Source organism: Oryx dammah, unplaced genomic scaffold (assembly GCF_014754425.2).
Source record: "Oryx dammah isolate SB20612 unplaced genomic scaffold, SCBI_Odam_1.1 HiC_scaffold_25, whole genome shotgun sequence".
NCBI classification, from domain to species: domain Eukaryota; kingdom Metazoa; phylum Chordata; class Mammalia; order Artiodactyla; family Bovidae; genus Oryx; species Oryx dammah.
This window is the reverse complement of record NW_024070209.1, coordinates 6,882,736-6,888,992: the sequence shown is the minus strand read 5'-3', so window position 1 is coordinate 6,888,992 and position 6,257 is coordinate 6,882,736. Positions and strand designations below refer to the sequence as shown.

At 46.1% G+C, this 6,257-nt stretch overlaps 1 protein-coding gene across 5 annotated transcripts in view; it reads right to left on the bottom strand.

Annotated features, from left to right (window-relative positions):
• IL1R1 (interleukin 1 receptor type 1) overlaps nucleotides 1-6,257 on the bottom strand; it is an 86,955-nt gene that overhangs the window by 29,788 nt on the left and 50,910 nt on the right. For 3 of the 5 annotated variants that reach the window (XM_040223812.1, XM_040223810.1, XM_040223811.1), the window contains exon 3: nucleotides 4,208-4,307. The gene's annotated coding sequence lies outside the window, so the exon portion shown is untranslated. Of the gene's footprint in view, nucleotides 1-484; nucleotides 624-4,207; nucleotides 4,308-6,257 lie in introns of all 5 variants that reach the window. The other 2 variants (XM_040223814.1, XM_040223813.1) reach the window with 2 other exon arrangements.

The window sequence follows — 6,257 nt, the reverse complement described above, 5'->3', positions numbered from 1 at the left end:
TTGACCAGCCTCTGGGCTGTGTATTAAACTGAGGTCCTGTAGCTACAGCAGGCGCTGACCAGCCTCGGGGCTGTGTATTAAACTGAGGTCCTGGTGGTGCTTTAGCCACTGAGTCGTGTCTAGCTCTTGCGACCTTGTGGACTGTGGCCCACTAGGCTCCTCTGTCCATGGAATTTCTGGGGCAACAATACTGGAGTGAGTTGTCATTTCTTCCTCCAAGGGAACTTCCTGACCCAGGGACAGAACCCAGGTTTCCTGCATTGCAGGCAGATTCTTTACAGAATGAGCCACCAGGGAAGCCCCTGGTAAGCTGTGATTTTAATTTCATAACATTTTGTCCATATCCATGGCAGGGGGCATAATCATGTCAAGCATTTGACTGATGCCAGAAGGAAAGCATGCCCAGGGTTTTATCCATTAAACATCACTAAAATAATATCAATTGGAATTGAAAAAGTAAAAAACAAATGCTCCTTTTGCCTACCTTTCTAAATTACTCAAGCCCACAAGAAATGTTCAGTATGGCCCCTTTTCCTTTTCGAATATGCCTGTTCGGTACTCTGAGGCGGCGGCAGGGGGTGGGGGCAGAGTTGAAATTATGTGCACCAAACTCCAATCTCCTGCTTCCAATGAATTTATGAAAGTGAGAAAAGTGTTAATCACTCAGTCATATCTGACTCTGCGAACCCATGGACTATAGCCCACCAGACCCCACTGTCCATGGGATTTCCCAGGCAATAATCCTGGAGTGGGTTGCCATATCCTTTTCCAGGGGATCTTCCTGACCCAGGGACTGAACCTGGATCTCCTGCATTGCAGGCAGATTCTTTACCATCTGAGTCACTAGGGAAGCCCCTGATGTACAAATTTATCCAACAACCTATGAATTCCTCATATTCCACAGGCCTCAAACCAAATTCATTCTCCCCACCAACCTTGCTCCCCGCCTCAGTGATAGGGACAGCTCTGCCACGTGCACGCATGTGCACACACTGCGTGCACAAGCACACACACACGCGCGCACATACACACTGCGTGCACACATGCGCACACACACCCCCAATGCGAGATGCCGGCTCAGTGACCCTGGCGCCTGCCACCCCAGAGCTGCTCTCGCCAGCACTAACCGGTCCGTCTCCAGGGATTACCAAACTGGTTGAACCAGAGATTACCAAATGATCAGGTCAAAACACCTCCACTGGCTCCCCAGTGGCCCCCGGTCAGTCTGCAGCCCTGAGCACAGTTCCTTGGTGCTGACGCTCTGACTGCTCCCTTCAGACTCAAGCCTCCGCCTCCCTGTTCCCCTGCCCCTCCACTGTCAGCCTTCACCTTGCCCTGTGCTCCAACCCCAGAGCCCTTGGCTTGACTCTGCCCTTTAACTCCCAAGGTACCTCCCAATCCATCCGGTCTCAGCCCGGGTCACCCTCCTCCCGTCACCCCAGGGAGCCCCCAGAACACTTGCCTGGCTATTCCTTCCTCCTCTGGGCCCCCACAGCAACCAGCATGAATGTAATAACACATGTCACTGCTGTTACCCCAGGACAGGAAGCCCCATGGGGACAGGAACCACAGCTTCCCTATTACAGCACCCAGCACTGTGCTGAGCTGGGAATTCAGAAGCCTGTGGTAAGTGCTCATAGAATGGCTGAGAAAATGAACTAAAAAATAGCTGTCCGCTATACTCAACCTTGGGGGAAGTGTCCAGGGCAGACCATATAATCTCATGCTTTGGAAAAAAACCTGTCCTTTTAGTTTTACAGAAGATGAGACTTGCCTGATTTTCTACGTCTCTAGCCGTAAGTTACTTGCAAACACAAAATATTTTAACTAAGACATCATAAACTGAGATTCTAATAACATGAAATCATTAGAATATTAGCTGAAAAATATTCTATTTAAGGGGGAAGGGAGGGTGAGACAAATTAAGAGAATAGAAGGAGCCTGGGAGGCTGCAGTCCATGGGGTCGCTAGGAGTCAGACACAACTGAGCGACTTCACTTTCACTTTTCACTCTCATGCATTGGAGAAGGAAATGGCAACCCACTCCAGTGTTCTTGTCTGGAGAATCCCAGGGACGGGGAGCCTGGTGGGCTGCCGTCTCTGGGGTCGCACAGAGTTGGACACAACTGAAGCGACTTAGCAGCAGCAACAGCAGGAAAACATACACATTACTGTATGTAAAACAGATACCTAGTGGGAATTTGGTGTATGACACAGGGAACTCAAACTGGGGCTCTGTGACAACCTAGAGGGTTGAGGTGAGAGGTGGGAAGGAGGTTCCATAGGGAGGGGACATATGTGCGCTTATGACTGATTCATGGTGATGTATGGCAGAAACCAACAAAACATTAAAAAGCAATTATCCTCCAATTAAAAATGAATTTTAAAAAGTGGTATTAAAATGTATAAAAATGTTCCAATGTGCTTTTAAAATACAGGCACACCTTATTTTATTGCACTTTGCTTTACTGCGCTTCACAAATGTTGTGTTTTGTTCTTTTTAAACAAATTCAAGGTTTGTGGCAACCCCTCATTGACCCCATCTATTGGAAAAGTGACCCCACTTTTCCAACACCATTTGCTCCTTTCATGTCTGTGTCACACTTTGGTAATTCTCACAGCATTTCAAACCTTTTCATTTCTATTATGTTTATGCTCATCAGTGATCTTTGATGTTACTACTGTGATTTGTTTTGGGGTTATCACGAACCATGTCCATAAAAGACAGCAAACTTAATTGACAAATATTCTGTATGTTCTGACACCCCCATCAACTGGCAGTCCCTCAGTGCTCTCCTTGGGCCTCCCTGTTCCCTGAGACACAACAATATTGAAATTAGGCCAACTAAGGTCCGTCTAGTCAAGGCTATGATTTTTCCAGTGGTCATGTATGGATGTGAGAGTTGGACTGTGAAGAAGGCCGAGCGCTGAAGAATTGATGCTTTTGAACTGTGGTGTTGGAGAAGACTCTTGAGAGTCCCTTGGACTGCAAGGAGATCCAACCAGTCCATTCTGAAGGAGATCAGCCCTGGGATTTCTTTGGAAGGAATGATGCTAAAGCTGAAGCTCCAGTACTTTGGCCACCTCACGCGAAGAGTTGACTCATTGGAAAAGATTCTGATGCTGGGAGGGTTTGGGGGCAGGAGGAGAAGGGGACGACAAAGGATGAGAAGGCTGGATGGCATCACTGACTCGATGGACATGAGTCTGAGTGAACTCCAGGAGATAGTGATAGACAGGGAGGCCTGGCGTGCTGTGATTCATGGGGTGGCAAAGAGTCGGACACAACTGAGCGACTGAATTGAACTGAATAACCCTACAATGGCCTCTAAGTGTTCCAGTGAGAGGAAGAATCAATGTGGCAAACTTCACTGTTGTCTTATTTTAAAAAATTGCCATGGCCATCCCAATCTTCGGCAACCACTCCTGTGATCAGTCAGCAGCCATCAATACTGAGAGCAGATCCGACCCTCCACCAGCAAAAAGGCTGTAACTCACTGAAGCTGTCATAAGTTACACCATCAAGTGATGATGTAACTCATCATCACTCAGATGATGGTCAGCACTTTTTTAGCAATAAAGTATTTTTTAGTTAAGGTACATACATCGCTTTTTTATTGCTCATTTAATAGACTGCAGTATGGTGTAAACTTTTATATGTGCTGTGAAACAAAAAATGGGTGACTTGCTTTATTGTGGTGATCTAGAACCCAACTGCAGTATCTCTGAGGTGTGCCTGCAAATGCAGGGAATAAAAGACATTTTAAGCATGAGAGACCAGCCTTGTCTCCGGTGGCGCAGTGGTGAAGGATCTGCCTGCCAATGCAGGATCTGGGTTTAATCCCTGGGTTGGGAAGATCCCTTCGAGTAAGAAATGGCAACCCACTCCAGTATTCTTGCCTGGAAAATCCCATGTACAGAGGAACCTGGCGGGCTACAGTGCTTGGGGTCGCTAAGAGTCGGACACGACCGAGTGAGTGAACACACACATACCCAGACGCAAGCCTGAGAAACACCTCTGTTCCCATTCTCCTCTGCTTACCCTCAGCGTGGGGAAAATGCTTTCTATACCTGGTTCAAGCCTTGAAACCTACCTCAGAGCAGTAAGGCCACAGTCCTTAAATATCCTGTAATTCTGACATTTTATTCACATAAATTAGCCTTCTCCCCAAATAATCAAGATTAACAATATTTTCAGCATATTTACCTTTAAATGGGACTCAGATTATCAAATAAGATAGGAGGCTTTGATGTCCTGCCGTCTGGCTTATTAAATCTGTCACCCCGAGAAAGTGTGTTTTAAATCTCTACAATACAGAGGAAGAAAATAAAGGGTTAATGCATTTCCCAATTACCTGTTCCAGGTCAATCCATAACCCACATTTGTTTATTAAAAATGAGATAAAGATGTCACAAAATCAACTGAATTCTGCCAGCTGTTAAGTTACAAGCTCTGGCTTGCTCGATGAGTAGGCAGAGAAGACAAGGAAGGTGCCAAGCTGAATTCACAGTGTGTGTGTCTGAAGATATATCTCCAAATTAATTGTGGGCAAGCAACACTTAATAACGACAAGTCCAAGACCAGTGTGATCTTGGACATAACTCCTTCTCATGCAGTTTCCTCATCTATACAGGTAATGATGACTTCAGAGCCCTTTGTATCCTATTGAATATATAAAACACTTCCCAGGTGGCTCAGTGGTAAGGAATCTGCCGCCAGTTCAGGAGACCCAAGAGACATGGGTTCTATCCCTGGGTCAGGAAGATCCCTGGAGAAGGGAATGGCAACTCATTTCTGTATTCTTGCCTGGGAAATTCCATAGACAGAGGAACCTGGAGGGCATAGACAGTCCTTGGGATGGCAGAAGAGTCAGACAGACAAGACTTAGCAACTGAGAATGCACATACGCAGATCCATAAAACACAGGAGACCAGCCCCAGGGGTCCAGGTTTTACTTCACCTGTCCTGGAACTTTTCTGGGAAAAAGGAGGCGGTGGGAGACACCCCCTTCCCTGCCACAGGGGACTTTCTATCCCCTGATGAATCCCTGTCATCCCCAGGACCCTAGGGCCAGGGGATCAGCTCCAAACCATGGGATGGGGGTTAAGAGTCACACAACCCAGGGAGCAAGGACAGTGGAGAGGAAGCAGGTAAAGATGCACCACCCAAGGTCGCACTAAACATGCTCCCAACCAAAATGAACAAAATCCCCCTTATGCCCCAAAGTGACACAAAAATTCCAAGAGCAAAGCCAAACCGGACTAGCTTTTACCCTGAGAGTCCTTGAAAGGTTGGCCAAGTCAGAAAATCCCTCAGCAACATTCATGTTCTGTTGTATGCCAGGCAAAATGGGAGTTCCAGAGACAAAAATAATTTTAAAAATTCAAAATAGAGACTTCCCTGGTTTTCCAGTGGTGAAGACTGCACCTCCAACATAAGGAGCACAGGTTCGATCCCTGGTCGGGGAACCAAGGACCCCACGTGCCACTCAATGTGGCCAAAAATAAATAAAATATAATTTAAGAATTCAAAATAAATCAAGTGAAACAAAAAATGAGAACCTGCTCTTCAAGACGCTCACAATTCAGGCATCAGCCATATGTGCAGGAAGATCCCCTGGAGAAGGAAATGGCAGCCCACTCCAGTATTCTTGCCTGGAGAATCCCATAGACAGAGGAGCCCAGCACGCTACAGTCCACGGGGTCGCACAGAGTCAGACATGACTGAGTGACTAACACTTTCACTTCACTTTCACATGTGATCACAAGATACATCCCACATACTCACACTGGATAGAAGCTCAGCCTCTGTGTCTCAGTTCCCCCTCTGGATAAAATTGGAACCATGATAACCATGTCCTTAAAGGACTATTGTGGGGATTAAATAAGCTACCACATGTGAAGGGCTTAGAACACTGTCTGGCAAATGGTCACTCTGAGATAACTGTTATTAGTCATCTCATGTTCTGATGACAGATATAAGTTCTGGTAAAATTATTTCGAGGTATCCATTCATTTCTTTATTCATTCACTGCTGAATCAATGACTGTATATTGAAGATCTACCACATGCCTTGGAAGGAAAGCTATGACCAATCTAGACAGCATATTAAAAAGCAGAGACATCACTTTGCCGACAAATGTTTGTATAGTCAAAGCTATGATTTTTCCAGCAGTCATGTACGAATGTGAGAGTTGGACCATAAAGAAGGCTGAGCGCCAAAGAATTGATACTTTTGAACTGTGGTGCTGGAAAAG